This window comes from Panthera tigris, chromosome B1 (assembly GCF_018350195.1).
Source record: "Panthera tigris isolate Pti1 chromosome B1, P.tigris_Pti1_mat1.1, whole genome shotgun sequence".
Lineage (NCBI taxonomy): Eukaryota > Metazoa > Chordata > Mammalia > Carnivora > Felidae > Panthera > Panthera tigris.
Window position 1 is genome coordinate 31,964,171 of NC_056663.1, and position 16,119 is coordinate 31,980,289.

Here is a 16,119-nt window from a genome sequence, read left to right on the forward strand (position 1 = left end):
GTATGAAAGGCTCCCAAGTAAGTCCCTAGTATACAGTAGGTGCTCAATAAGTGGTAGTTGTGATTGTACAGAGAAGGCACAGAGGCTTCTAGTTGGAAGATACTTTATGATTGGATTTCTGCATTATTTTCTACCTCTGTGGCTTTTGCCAAGTTATGTCACACCTATTTGCCTTCATTTATTCCCCTAAAACCTTTCTTTTTCCTCACGAGTTGTATAAGGATAAAAATATAAACCTTCCCAGTATTATTGGAAAGGAATGATGAAGAAAAATGATGGCATCTCCTTTTTTTTTTTTTTTTTTTTTTTCACACTGCTCGGGTTTTGCAAGAAATTGCTTCGAGATTCTTGGATGAGAAAATCTTACTCAAAAGCCAAGAGCTACAGTGTGAGGGATATCCTTTTCCCAGACCCATTAGCTGCCATTCAGCTAGGACTTAGCAGTTTCCACTGGAGCATAAAGAAGTTTATTTTACCATTTTAATTTGGTGCTGCTTTATTTACCCTGTTTGTGCTAACCCAAATTTGGCACCCACTCTGTACTCCAAGTGCTAATTTAAGTGACATATTTCCGTTCTGCCTGGGAAGAATACACAGAAGAGCTGAAAGACGTGTGTTTATAATTATAAGGTACTGAGTTGGCTCAAACAACATCTCATAGCATATGGGAACTATGTGGGCTAGTTAGCAAAAGTTTATGCTGAAGCCTGATGCTGTTTGGCTGAGTTTTGTAAACTCAGAGTTGTTAAGCTGTGTCTAATAAAACATGGGTTGAGTCAATTTAATATTTCCAGGCTATTCTGTTGTTGTGGTAAGGACAGCCCCTTTCCCTTTTCTTGGCCTAAAAATGCAGAGGATTTGAATTCAGCTCTGGAGATGGTGGCTTTTGTTGGGATAAGAAGGACAGGCAATTTTTTTTCTTTTTCTGCCGCACCGTCTTTAAGAACCTGGACACGAGTGCTTGGCCCCCAGGAAGACTGGAGCTAGCTTGTTATTTTTCATTACGGATTGGCCTCAAGGAGGGTTCTCAGATGATTCCAACGTTGTGCATTTCAAGCTTTCTGCTTAAAACAGGACTGTACATGATCTCATAAAGTTTCTATTTATAAACCTTTAAAATTATTATTTAATACAGCAATGCACATATACGTAGAATATTTTAAGCTCAGAGGGAAGATGCACTATTGTACAAATGGGTATATTGATTACGTGTAGTGTGTGCGTGTGCGTGTGCGTGCGTGTGTGTGTGTGTGTGTGTGTACATCCGGAGCAGTGTATTCTATGCATGCGTGTGCATAAGGACACAATTACGTAGGATGACTGGTTGTGTAAAACTGCGGTTTCAGTAAGATGTTATTGTACACCTACTATGTGCAGACGACCATGCCTCTTGTTCCTGACCTTGGGCTTCCTTTTCTATCTGCGAATTTCGAGGCTGGGCAGAGGAGTCGCCAGGAGCTGAATTCTCCTGCTAATCCTAATGCAGCTTTATGCTCTAGAAGTTGACCCTGATGCCAAGTGAACTGGCAGAGAGGAAAACCATTAACCCTCAATGGAGGGCTTCCTGGCAGGTTCTCCTCCTGCATCACATTTATTTACTGGTAAGTAGAGGAACAGGGCGACCCACTGGCCCTTTTATCCAGAAAGGCAACTAGACTGAGCTTGTGGAAAGGGAAGCTCTCTTGCCCTTTTTCCTATTATTATATGGAATACATTGCATCTTTCTGTGGCAGGAATGCTAAGAAGAGACTGGAGCAAAAATGTAGACTACTTGTAAATGTGGGCGAGTTCTCTGCAAATATCTGGATTGTCATATATCCGAACCGTTTTTATTCCCAGGGGCCTCGGGTATATGAGGCCGCACGATGTAATGCCTGTACTCTCCCAACCCCCTGGTTAGATGGATATTTGTTTAAAGAACCAGAGTTTCACATGGCACCCAATGTGCTTTGCACATTGTATATTTTTCATCTTCGGAGGTGGATCAGATGAGGTCTTGCTCACACGTTCACTACAACATAGATCTTTATAGCCCAGATTTGAATGCGACGCAAGCCAAAACCTGGCCCTACATGCCACACGCGAGACGGCGAAACTGCTCTAAACTGCCATTGGCTCATGCGATGAGTGTTTCATCTGTCTCCATGCCCAGCAGAGGGGAGCGCCCTTCCTACTGTGCTCACCCCCCACCCCTAATGAGTCATATTCAGTCGTTCCTTTCCTGCCTGTAAAGCATCTTCACGAACATTATGGCCTTTATGCCTTATGACGGCTCTCTGGGGTAGCTGCCGCTATTCCCATTTTACAGAAAACTGAGGCTCAGAGAGACTGAGGGATTTCTGTGAAGTCATAGATTTTTACCAACCAGGGACAGAGTCCGAGCTGTCTGACTCTATCTAAGTCCCGTGTCAGTTCTTCTGCATCTCAGCTGCCCCTCATGGTCGTGTTTCACACAATTAGTTTAATATAATCGGATGATACGATGCTGGCTGTTTAGTTTTCACATGCGAGTCTTGCTTGGCAGTGTGGCTTCTGTGAAAGAACTTTGGATTTGGAGTTTGAAGAACTGAGCGGAAATTCTCGCTCTTCGGCCCTTTAGTTGTGCAATTTTGAGAAAATCCATTCTGATTTGTGATAGATGTCTTGTAAAGCGGGGGGGGGGGGACGGTGTTTGGGAGAGCATCGTATAGAACATAAACTATTATGCAAAATGTAAAAGGTTATTATAATTCTCTCATGAACTAGACTGTATATTTCTTGCTGGACCACGTCACGTTCCTTTTCCATTTCTGTAGCTTAATGTAGTGCTACCTACATAAAAGCTATGCAATACATATAAGCTGATTGACTTATTGATTGATGGAAAGCTGAGATCATGCCTTCCCATTCCTTTGTGTTTTCCCCCCCCGTGCGTAATACGTTTCCATTCAAATGGTGACATCCCAGAGATGACTTTTGGCAGATTGAAAAATGCTTCTTAATACACGTATGTATCAACATTCATAGGGATGTACATGGCTGTGTAACATTTATTTAAACATGTGCGTGAGTGACCATGTAGAATATTTTTGCATGTGTGTGGGGAGTTCACTATTAGTTGTGGGGGGGGGGGTCACTGATGGCTGATGTGCAGGGACCAATGGTATTTTTGCAAGATCAAAGCTGTTCTACTTGTCTGTGCCTGTGGCAGCTCTGTGGGCAGCCCTTGGATGTGTCCAGGGCCCCCAGAGCTGTGGTAAGGGCCCCAGGGTGGGAATGTGTGCCCCAACTCTTTGTTTTCCCACCTTTCCACACTCTTCAACCTTCTATCCAATGGCCGGCCAAATGGGCCTCTAGACAAGACGTACCAGGCTGGGAGGAGCAGGTAATTCTAAGAGAGTAGGTCTCTTGCAAAACCCTTGGACAGCACTACGCTGTCCTTGGAGTGTCCCTGTGTCATAAAAGAATTCATTGTATTTTAAGGTTACCTGTAAAACAACAAAAAAATAAAACCTACCAAATCAGCAAACCTCAAGAGGTTTCTTTAATTATTTTTGGGGCGTATTACTATAAAATATACTTGAGTGGTTGATGATGTGTTTGTAGACTCTGAGCCCAAGTTAATGCTTGGAACCACCCGGGAGGAGACGCTTCTAGAGAACACGGTAGAAGCTTTCTGAAGGGGCATTAAATAGGTGTGGCGTCCTTGCGAAGTTTGGTTTTAGAGAAGGTTAGTATGATATAAAAGCACAGGACTCAGAGGCCGGGAGACCTAGGTTTACTCTGAATGGAATTTCACCTTTGTGTGCCTCAGTTTGCTCAGCCAAAGGACTAAGGGAATAATCCTCATACGTGATCGCTGAATGGCTCAGATGGGATACCATGCATAAAAATTCTCAGAAAACTCTGAAGTGTGGAGCAGGTGAAAGGTGGCATGACGGTTTTTGAAGGCTTGAATGATCCGTAGAGCCGGCTGTCGGAGAGTGAGTACGAGAAGGACTCTTGAGACTACCTGGGGTCCACTCCCGGCTCTGCTACTTCCCAGCTCTGTGACTGCAGGCAAAGCTTCTGAACCACTCTATGCCTCAGTTTCCTCATCTGCAAAATAGGGAGCAATATTAGCGTTCGAAAAAAGGCATAGGTCCTGAGACACAGCTCAATTTGGTGCCGTGGGGGACATGACAAAAGAAGGCACGTCCTTGTCTCTGCGGAGGTTATAATCTCGTAGGGTAACGATCTGGGGACACTTACCAGCAGTTCACAAGTGATACGATTTCATATTCAACGGTGCTCCTAGAAGTACGGTAGCCCAGAGGCAAAAGAAGCCAGGGTCGACTGCGTTAATAGTGGAGGAAGGCTTCATCGAGGAGCTGGGGGTTTAAACAGAGGTAGAATTGAAATGGGTAGAGGGCATTGCAGGTGATGGCTGCAGCATGAGCAAAAGCAGACAGGGTGAACCCCCCTGGCACATCTGAGTATCCAGGAGGGTGCCTGATAGGCTCAGAGACCACGACCATGCTCAACCATAAGCTTCATGAGGGCAAGAACCATGGAGTTTTGCACTCCAGCATATACACATAATCGTTCCTCAACGACTATGTTTTACATAAACGAGTGCACGTCTTAGGGCCATGTAACATCACCATTAAGCTCATAAAATGTTTCCAGCACCTCACCTCATTTTTCAGTAGCAAGATTCCCATTACCTTCTTGTCCTCCTTAATTTCTCTCCTGGCCGGACCAAGAGTAGCATTTCAGGGAACGTCGGGGCCTTGAGAAGGACCTTCAGTGTATATCTTTACAGAGGAGGAAACTGAAAGCCAGGGAGGTTCAGTGACTCCCCCAAGGTCACACAGCTAGTTGGCGGCAGCACTATAACATTTTCTTCGTTCAGAAGTCTGGCTTCTCAAGTAAGCGCCTGGCTTTCTCATTACGGCCAAGTTGACTCTGGAAACCTCTCCAGTCCCCTGGATCATTTAGTCATCTTTGCTCTCCGGGGGCCTACCACCTGGTTTACTGACGGAATATGCTGAAATTTTATGTGTATATCATGTGTGAAGAAATCTGCTGTGGCACCATATATTTTATATGTAGCCACTGGGTATTTCAGAGAAGACAGGAGCTAAATTCCCAGCCAGTTTTAAAGGGCTTGTCTTCCATGATGCTGGCAGAGAAAGGGGACTGGCCACATGGAGCCCTGGAGAACATCGAGACCTCACTGGAGGCTTGAATTATACTGGGTAATTCCCACCTTGGTGACACTCCTTTCCCATCACAGCCCGTGCTCCGCTCAGTTCGGTTTGTATCACTTTTCAAATATAAAACAATGCTTTCCCTTAAGAGCGGAGTTTACTGTCCCTGAGATCTGGGGGCAGAAGAAAGAGACCTTTCCCTTTGCCTATTGTAGAAGTGTATTTTTTTCTTTTTTTTTTTTTTTTGTCTTTTGGCAGAAGATGCGTTTTTTGAAAAGTTTCTCCATTTCAGGGAGTAGGTGGATAAAAATCTTTGAGAACACCCAGGACGGGTAGCTGCAGATCTGAGCTTTGCACATCTCATTCTGTAAAAATCTAACAGCCTCTACCCGAAGAAAGAACCCTGGGCTGCTCCCAAAATTTAGACATCAAGGAACATTGGGCAAACTTCATCGCCCGGAAACGGGGCTTTCTGAGGACCTCGCAGGCTTGATGGACTTCACTGAGTTTTCCCAGGCTCTGTGCCTTGTTTGCTTGTAAATGTTGGTAAACCTGGGCTTGGGGGTCTGTTTACGTATGCATTTAATGATATGGTTAATGCAACTGTGTGTGAATCTGACACTCAAATTGAGTCAGCCAAGATTGTTTCAGCAAAACAGCCTTTTTTTTTTTTTTTTTGCACAGCTCCATGCAATGCTTGAGTTCTTACAGTCTTCGTAAATTTGGAGACCCACCTCCTCCTCGATTTCACATTCCACATATAACCTTTATGGATTCCAGGTTGCACCCAAGTGTGTACATAAACCTACACAGGTACACACCTCTTGGCTTACTTTTCATTCTCCTTGACCCTGGTACCATCCGATTGGAGGAGCGAGCCCGGCATACGGCCGCATGACAAACGTTGGGGGAATACATCCACTGGTTAAAAAAATGCTTAGATTTTATTATTTTTTGAAGCAATCATTGAACAATTATCTTGGGGTACCTTTTACACCACACCCTACTGACGTGGAAGGATATAGATCACAAAGTAAAGTTTCTGATTTTTAAATTGACATTGATACCAAGGAGGGAAATCCTTGGTTATGTCTCCAGCACTGGGGGCTCAGCTGATCCATATGCACGAGTGGGCACACCCAGAGAGCTTTCATAATTCATAAGCCGAGAGGCCCCTGATGAACGGGGGCTACACACAGCTAGAGCCAAGCGTAGTGCCCGGGAAGCTGGGGCTGCGGGGGGCGGGCACTAGAGATTGGAGCTCAGGAGTTCTGGCTCTTCCTTGGACTCCAGTTCGTTGGGTAGTGCTGGGAACCCAAAGCCCAGTTCCCAAATTGGGCGCCAGTAGGTGGCCCCAGGGAGAAGACGGGAGTGTAAAAGATGTCTCCCCACTGGAGGCAGCACTGAGCTCGGATCGAGAGGCTTGTTCCAAGTTTTCAATGATAAAATGAAACAGCAACACAAAAGCAAAGCCGGGAAGAGAATGGGAAAGACATCGCTGTAACTCTCAGCACTTTTGTGTGTTCCCTACAGTCTTCTAAATAGGCATATTTTTATGCGTGATAGAGGACCTAGGAGTTTATATTCTGTTATTTTAACTTCCACACTGAGTGGTGAGCATTTGGCATGCTCATATATTCTGCATCCTTTTTTTAATGAATAAATACCATCCCACTGAGTGGACGAATGTGACATAGTTTGCATAACCATTTTGCCATTGTTTCTGGTATATAGAAATTCTAATGTTTTTGTTGTTTCTAAAAATGGTGTAATGAACATATTCATTGGAGAAGATGAAGGTGTGGTCCTTATCCTGCCACATATTAGCTAGGTGATTTGTGGAGAGAATTACTGAGTCTCATTTTTTTCACCATGGAATTGAGATGATTGTATCTATCTCACCTATAAATATTAACCTTATAAACAGAAATATACACACATGTGGGGCGCCTGGGTGGCTCAGTCGGTTGAGCGACCGACTTCGGCTCAGGTCACGATCTCGCAGTTCGTGAGTTCGAGCTCCACATCGGGCTCTGTGCTGACGGCTCAGAGCCTGGAGCCTGCTTCGGATTCTGTGTCTCCCTCTCTCTTTGCCCCTCCCCCACTCATGTTCTGTCTCAGAAATAAGTAAACATTAAAAAAAATTTTAGAAATATATACACATGTTAGTCATATGGCAATATAATATAGTGATACGTAATTACGCATTTATATACACTATCTGTATTGTATATGTATATTGTAATAACATAATATAAACACAAAAAGGTTGGCCCATATGTCACCCTTGTGTGTTTCTGTTCAATTTAATGACTGGCTCCATATTCTAAAAACCAAAATAATTTAAACCAACCTTAAAAAAAAAAAAAAGAAAAGCATTGGATACTTTTTCCCCTTGTAGAGGTGAAGGGGAGGAAGGAAAGGTGCTGGTAAAATCTGACAGCGCTAGTGTGTTACCACTCTTAAAAAAGGTTAGGGGCTGGCGAACAGCCTCTTAATGGTCTTGGAGGGCGGTGTAAACACGGATCAATGAAATCCACACACAATCCCCCAGCTTCCTTTTAGATAGTAGTCCCAGGCTCCTTCCCCACGGAGCCTGGCATTAAACCTCTTCCCCTGGGACTGGTGTGAGGTTCACTTTTTACTTCCCAGGCCCACTGGTTGTGGAGGGTCAGATGCACTGAGGAAGTGACAAGAAGCGAGGAGGAGGAGTGAAGGACGAAGAAGCAGGGGCCACGGCTAACCGGGTGGGAAGCTTTCGCTTTGCAGGCGAGCTGGCAGAGGGCTGAGGCTCATTCCCACCGAGCCTGAGTTCTGGGAACAGGGAGAAAACAGCCGTTCAGTGTGGGTGTTCTGGGCAGGTTTCTTGCCGCTTACCCTTTAGCGAATGTCTGAAGGACTAGCTCACCGAATTGTCAGTAGAGTTCAGAAAGCTAGAGTGTGAGGAACTTCAACCGTTTTTGAAGCATAAACGACAACTTCAGCCCAGGTGTCTGAGAGCAGGAGCTGAAAATGCCCACCCCGATCCAAACTCTAATTGGGTCAACTTTATATATAATATGAGGGGCTTTAGCTACTGAGACCTCCCTCTGGGACAACTGTGGCCAAATGTCTTTTTTTTTTTTTTTTTTTTTTTAAAGCTTAGTCCATGAGCTATATGAGACTACCTGAAAGTGTTCTGGTCCGTAAAAAATGTTATTCCGTCTTATTCACCAACTTTGAGGCTCCTAATTTGCATCAAAGCTGTGAGAGTACTTTGGAAATTTCAATCTAGATCGCTCAACGTAAGGAAAGGAGTCCTGGGTACCTCTTCTGTATACTGTTTATCCAGTGAATAACTGCATTGCTTTCCTCAACTGGAAAAACGCAGATGCGGGCTGTGTGAACACGTTCGTGTCTGCTTTCTTCCCCACTTTCTCTTCACTTTGGAAGCCAGACTCTTCCTTTTCCTGTGCAGCGGTCGATGGACGTGGATGACAGAGCATTGACTCAGCGTCTGTGACACAGTGTGTGGGGCAGGAGGGTGGGGTGGGGGGGGCAGGGAGCTCCTGCTGTTTGGGAGCTAGAAGTGGGGAGATGGCAAAAAACCCGCACATGGAAAGGGGGGGTGGTGGTGCAAAACAGCAAAGCGTTGAGGCCACATGCACAGTTGAGCGTACGTGGGGGGCCGCTGGAAGCGGGGGTTGTTAGTGGGGGGTGAGGACGAGGGCTCTGGGGGCACAGCAGGCAGAGAGGGAGAGGGGAGTCTCTGCATGGGCAAATTCTGGGGGTTCAGTGGGAAATCTATGTTCTTGGAGTTTCAGTCAGAAGGTGAAGTGTTTCTGGGCCCGGGAACCAAACGTGGGTGGGAATTCAAGTTCTCCGTTCGTGGAGACTCACCTGGTCGGAGTTTCACAAGGACAGATCACAGGTAGCAGGGGGTCCGGGGACCATCCTCCACGGCAGTGCTGTGGCTGCAGTTTCCCTGTGGCCCCCAACTCCCCCCTCCCCCCCCCATGTCTTTCCTCCAAGGCATTTGGCATCTTTTTTTTTTTTTTTTTTTTGTGGTGGCCTCCTAGTGTCATTAAGCAAGTCAAAGGTCATCAGTCTAGAAATTGACACACTTGACCCATTTCCTTTCTGTGCTGGACCTTGAGTCTGGACCCAGCTCCCCCAGGGACCATGTGGAGGGCTTGAAGCCGAGTCTTCAGTCCTTTCTTCCCATGAGGTGTATAATTCGATATTTATTGCCTCTCTCCCCAACAAGGTCTATGGTGCCACTGGGATCCATTCGGTAAAGAATGCTGATCCCCTTTATGAATTTTTGATGGTGGAGGAGGAGCGTTTGAGGCCACTGGGGGACCTTGTGAAATGGAAATGTTTTTTCTTTTTGATCTCTCTCTCTTTCTTTTTTTCTTAATTTAAAGACACACATACCGTCGTGGCAATGCCTGGACTTCTCCGAACGTACGTGTGTGGTGTCTTGGCGAGAGTGAGCATTACAGCTCTTTAAAACGGCAGCCCCAAACATCCCCTGACACATCGATCAAACTGTGTTGGTAGGAACAGTTGGAAACCTTATTCAGGAAAAGGAGCTACGCGGGCCCAGAACCCCCAAATTAAAAATAAAACAAAGCAACAAACAAGATTCACTCTGGAGTGGGAGAGGATAAATGCACCCACCCCTCCGCCCCCCCCCTCCCCCCGCCCCCGGCCGTTCCGTTTTTGGTGGTCTGGAGGGGTAGGACTCGAGGGACCAGGAGACTCAGGATCTGTATTTCATTGCTGAGAATTTGACAGTTACAGTGCAAAGCAATACAGCCCTGCTTTTTATTAGCCTGTGTGAGTCCAGCTCAGAATGAAGTTTTTTTTTTTTCTTTTCATTTTTCAGAGGTAGAAGTTTTTGCCAAACTATGAGATGATTTAACCACAATTTCCTTCCTGACTTTTTTTCCAGAGGGGGAGGGGATGGTTGGGTGGGTGTTATTGTTTAATAAGATTTAAACAGGGTCTCTATTTTGTGGCCGGAACAGCCTTTCATGCCCTTTATCTGTACTGGGATTTCAGCTGGGTTTTTATTTTGGTGACATATGGCCCATCGTATAATAAAAAGAGACGAACCATTCAGATTTAATTTGAGCAGCTAAGGACGTCAGAAGGGCTGTGAGGGGAGCCTGTACCTGAGCTTTCATTTGTTTAAAAAAAAAAAAAAATTGTGCAGAGAAGTTGAGAAGGTGACTTTTGGAATTAGTTTGGTTTGGAGGTATTAAGTCCCAGATCAAGAGAGAAGGTCAATTTGAAACTTTGGGATATATGCCAGCTTTGCTCGCTCTTTTATTGGAGAATTGCCTGTGGGGCCTTTCAAAGTATCTGCCCTTCAGGGGTCCTGCTTTCCACCTGCTTCCCCCTGAACAGGGAAATGGGCTTTTAAAAATATTATGCAGCACGCCACAGCCGTCTCCTGATCCAAAGGCTGTGTGGCACGACACAATGTGACTCGAGGGCCGGGGGCGGGGCTTCGGTCTGCAGCTGGCACACGGAGCCTGTCCGGTGCGGGGACCGCTACTTAGCCCAGCACGCGTTGCCCATCGAGGACACGGCCACCTGGCCTCCAAACACCCCTGGCAGCTTTCCCAAATCATTTACTCTCGTTTCACCCCCAAACACTGTCGCGGAGGAAATGCCTTCTGCCTCAGTGGGGCATACAGCAAGTTGCCGGCAGTGGTTTTGGGGGGCTATGGGTGTGGCGGGGAGCAGAGATTCGTGCAGCCATGCGGGGACCTCACCCTCCCTTGGCATGTGGAGCCTTCGCGTGGGTGTGCGCTCATCCACACCAAGACGGGTACCGAGGTTCTGAGAACCCTTCCTGCCACCAGAAGATCAAAGGCGCTGGGAGGTTCGAGCTGCCTGTGTTCCAGCCGGAAGCCACGGCAAGTTGTAGAGAGAAGTCCCCGTATGTCACAGCCATTAGTCGCCCTCAGTGTCCAACACGCGTCTTCGGCACGGTCTTTTAAAAGCTTTCATTACTGGATGAATTGTGTCCACGGTGCGCTGAATCGCCCCTTTGTGTTGCTTCTAATTAACTGTAATGACAGCACTTGATGCCGGTCTGTGTGCCGGAGGAAGGTGCCTTCCTTGTGTTTCCTTGGGCGAAGCATGGCCCTGGCGGGGAGTTCAAGTTCGTAGGTGCCCCTGCTCTGAACCCCACAGCAAGAGGGCGAAGGCTACCTTTCCCCTCTCGCCCATCTGGGCCGTGGGAGGGCTGCCACCCTCTTTTCTTGAGCTGCGGACTACGGTGCAGCTCGGACCACTGCTGCCATGCCCCTCGTCTCTGTGATGGAATGACCAGGATGACCAGCCAGGCCACAGTCCCCGACAGCTGCCAATAGCATTCGTGATTTATTTGCAGCAACTTGGAGATCTGCTGCTAACAGCCATCTTGATGGGAAACAGCACTGTAATTGCTTGGGGAGAAAGGCAGGCATTTAGCAGTCATAAAAGAAAATCTGCCCACCGCCAAACCAAATGCCGCTGCTCTCCTTCCATGTGGCCAGCTCATTCCCCCCCCCCCCACCCAGCACCCCCCGCCGGCATTTCAAGCCTCCCCCCCCATCTCCCCCCAAGGCCGGTCTGGGGATTCCCTGACTTTTTAAATCCTCTCCCTTCCGAATCTGGGGTTTGAGTGATTCTTTTTTGTTCCTCTTGGGGGAGACTGAGCCCATGGGGAGGGGGTTGCGGTATTCAGTGCATGTTTTCTGGGGCTTCCAGTGTGACGGGAGTCCAGTGACAGGAGCTTCTGACGGGCTCTGGGGCTGCCCAGCAGCCTGTGACCACAGTCGATCAGCTGGGGGTTCTCTCTACCTCTTCAAAGTGACAACGGAGTAGGGCAAAGAGAAAAGCAAAACAAAACAGGAAAGCCCAAAGCAAACCACAGGGCCGCCTGGAAGGGAAAATAAAATAATAATGATCCGTAATTTTGTTGCCTTTCGTGGGCATCACGGAGGAAGCATGCTCCCCGCACGCACCCCATTACCTGTAGGCTCTGTCCACAGTCCTCAGTGCACCTTCTAGTTCTCCAGCCATGTGTCCGTGACACGTGTCATGGAAGACAGTGTCAGACAACGGCATTTGTGCTTCGGCACTTGGGGTAGAGAAGTAAAAACGGACTCAGAACCAAGTACCCTGTTTCATTCTAGGGGCCGGGAAGGTCCATCACTGCCTCTGCCCGGGAACAAAGGCGCGACTACTTGGTTGACTTAGGTGCTTCCTCCGGGCTCCCGACCTGCTTTACGTTTCTTCCTCCTCCCCTCACCACCTCTACTTTCCTTCTGCTGTCGCCGTCCGAACAGAGCTGGGGGCAAGAGAGAGAGAATGGAAGGCTGGCGGGTCTGGCAAATCCATCATCTCTCATAATGCACCGATTGTGAGCCCTTCCGCGTGTGGGTGCTGTGCTGGACAAAGTCCCCGGGGGGAGGAAGTCGGTGTTTGGTTGAGGAATTAGCCGAGCTGAGATGTCAGCGGCTCTGTCCAGGATTAAATGAGATAGCCTGGGAGGAGCACTTGGCGTATGGGATGTAGTTTGGAAAAGGTGGCTCTGAGCCCCCAGCACCTCTCCCTGGATCGGAGGTGCCTGTTGGTCAGAGATCCGTGCCAGGGAGCGAGGGCAGGCTCTGGCTTTGGAAATGCCTCTTTGCTGTATTCCCTAATCAGATCTCAGTCAGATAACGGCTCAGACCTGGGAACATGAGATTTTAATGCGAAATGAATAAGTACCCTGAGACTGAAGCTTGTCACTGCGGCGCATCTGGAATCACTTACAGCTGGGTAAATTCACTGGGCGCTGCAACTCCAGTGAACATGGGGTTTAAAAGGAGGCGCACAGCGCGTTCCTTTTAATGTCTAAACAATCTGATGTTGACAAGCCTTTCACATTAACCCCAAAGTGGCAAAGTTTAAACCCTTTATTATCCGATTCGGTTTGGCAAATCATTTAGAGGCTTAAGAGTCCATATTTACAGGGAAAAGGCCAACCTTTCCCTGCCCCCACCCCCAAAGCAAGTACCACTAATGTATGCACATTTATGTTTACTTAGAAGGTTTGCAAGACCTTCAGCATCGAGAATCAAGCTAAGAGAAAGTAAGTTGATTCTTTTTTTTTTTTTTTCCTCCGGGAGCCCCTAATCTCTTTTTAGAACACAAAAGGCATGAACATTCCAAACCCTGGAAACTATATCAGATTAACAAATAAGTAGAAAAGAAATACAGGAAATCGTTTCCAAATATTATTAGTCTTCAGTTGAAATATATTGTGTCCTGGCAGCTAAGTCTAACGCTGTGTCATTTTCCTAAGGTTTTGCCCAGAACGTTATGAGTGATTCTAAACATGGCGAATGGCAGCTTGAGTTCTATGGAGGACTACAAAATATTATAGAAGTTAGAAAGCTGAATAGTCAAGCACGGCTTAATAATCATCTACGGGACCTGTTGCCAAATTGGCAAAATTTTAGGGATCTCCGTTATAACATGTGGAAGAACATGGAAAAAAGCTGCGAGTGGTTTTTGAGAACGAGATTCAGTAATAACTTAATAATTTTAACCACATCCTTTAAAAGCAATGAAGACATTTTAATTCATCTTCATAAAAAAGCATGATGCAACAGAGTTGAGTTTTTCATTTTCGTCTGAGGAGAGTTTTAATGTCATCGAATTTATTCTTATTTTATTTTAAAGAAGACCCAAACCTCAGAACATGGTGATTCTGACTCATGCTCTAAGAAGAATCTATTTGGAAATTTCTGGCATTGGTTTGAATCCTATCGAAGCAGCTCATAAAGATTAACACTGCGGCATAATTTTGACCACAGCTGTTCATCCTTTTAGATGTAATTTTTAACTTTCCTTTGGCAGCTGTGCAAATTTAGATCTGAAATCACCAGTCACCAGCTCTGCTTAAACACAATTTTTAGATTCTATGATGATTTTCTGCCTATTAATTCTCCTCAGTAATTCTGCACACAATGCCCATTTTTACAACTCGGGATCAGTTTGAGTTACTGTAGAAATGAAAAGAAAAAAAAATTTAACAGCAGGTTGCTTGGAAATATAAAAACTACTTATTTCACATCATACTGCAGTTTGGGGTTAGGCAAGAAAAGGACGAAAGATTCTCAGAATCTTGCTTATATAAAGATATCTAGCACACGAAAATATGTATCTTGTTTATATAAAAATATACATACAGGCTTAAAACACACAGTGTTAAGAAATGAAAAAGCAGGCTGTGTATTTATGTATTTATGTATTAAATGAATCAAATATTTCATTTAACAAAGCCAACGTATGTGGTCATACTGATATCCTACAAAGCGTATTACTCAACTTACGAATGCTTGAATGCTGCTTTAACCCGTCCCGTTATTTAAGTAATAGTCCCAGTGAAAATGTGCATCTAAATTTTATGATAAAGGAATGGTAGGAAAGGGATCTGATGTTGCTTTCGATGTTTGCCTATGTTACATTATGTGCCTGTGGCGTGTTTTCCTGAGACCTCTTTGATTCTGTACCAACCATGCTTCAAAATGAAACCACTAAGGCCCTTCCCATTTTGCATGATGTAAACTCCTGTAAAATTTGAAACATGGACCATTTCTTTCCTTTTCCCCTGTAGTCCCTGCTCACAGAGTTGAGCAGAAGATGTGATTTGCAGTTCAGTACAGTAGTTCCTGTGCTGACAGAAGCTGAGACCAGGATGTGGTCCCTTCCCTTCCCTTCCCTTCCCTTCCCTTCCCTTCCCTTCCCTTCCCTTCCCTTCCCTTCCCTTCCCTTCCCTTCCCTTCTTTCTTTTCTTTCTTTTTTCTTTTTAAACTTGGGCACCTGGTGTTTAAAGAATAGGATTTAGAGCAGGGTCTGGAACTGCTACAACTTCTCAGTGTCTCTAATCTTTTTGCTTTAGATCTCTGGTAAACAACGAAAACAACAAAAAGGTAATGCTTATTTGGGAAATTGGCATCCGCTAGTAACAAGAGGGGCGGAGCAGCCAGGAGCGTGATTGTTCTGGATGAACTATCAGGGATCTTTTGGGAATACTGGTGCCTTGACCCTGATGACCCTCAAAGTGCTGAGTGTAGAAAATGGGAAGTCTCCCTGGACATCAGAATGTACAAGATGTCAGAAAAATGCAGTTCTTGGAAAACTGTATTTTTTGGCTGGGGTGGGAGTGGAGGGGGTGGGGGTAGAAGGAGAGCAGGGCTCATTATTTTGTAGTTCAAGTCCTACTTACGTCACTGCTAATGTGTTTGTGTATGGTCAGAAAAATATTTTGAAAATATTAATTATAACATCTATTTAGAAATACTTAGTTGAATGGTAAAATTCTTGGTTGCTTGTTTGATTCTCCCAACATTAAAAGTTCAAACTCAGATTATGCAGTTTTCAGCTCTAGCCACTGGCTAGACAGTTGGACATTAGTCCAAACTAGAGGTCTGTCCAAATACAGGTATCAGGGTGGAGGTTTTCACTTTAAAAAAAAAATTTTTTTTTAATGTTTACTTATTTTTGAGAGAGAGAGAGAGAGAGAGAAAGTGCTAGTGGGGGAGGGGCAGAGAGAGAGACAGAGAGGGAGACACAGAATCTGAAACAGGCTTCAGGCTCTGAGCTCTCAGCACAGAGCCCGACGTGGGGCTTAAACCCACAAACTGAGATCATGACCTGAGCCGAAGCTGGACACCCAACCGACTGAGCCACCCAGGCGCCCCGATTTTCACTTTGATCACCAGGCTATCTGTCAGTGTTCTCAGCTACTAGTAAGTACAAGGGGATGCCGTGGACTTTGATAGATCCTCTTATTTTCTGGTGGCCGTCAGGCCGGTAATATAAGGTCACTGGTTGCTCCAATCATGACGGGGGGGGGGGGGCTAGGAAGTCAGTGGGAGGTTCTGGTAAGAGCACAGAGTGAGGAGTCCAGGCACTA

At 45.9% G+C, this 16,119-nt stretch overlaps 1 protein-coding gene across 8 annotated transcripts in view; it reads left to right on the top strand.

The window, feature by feature from the left end:
- Positions 1-16,119, top strand: part of EBF2 (EBF transcription factor 2) — a 191,220-nt gene that overhangs the window by 52,976 nt on the left and 122,125 nt on the right. The window lies entirely within an intron of this gene.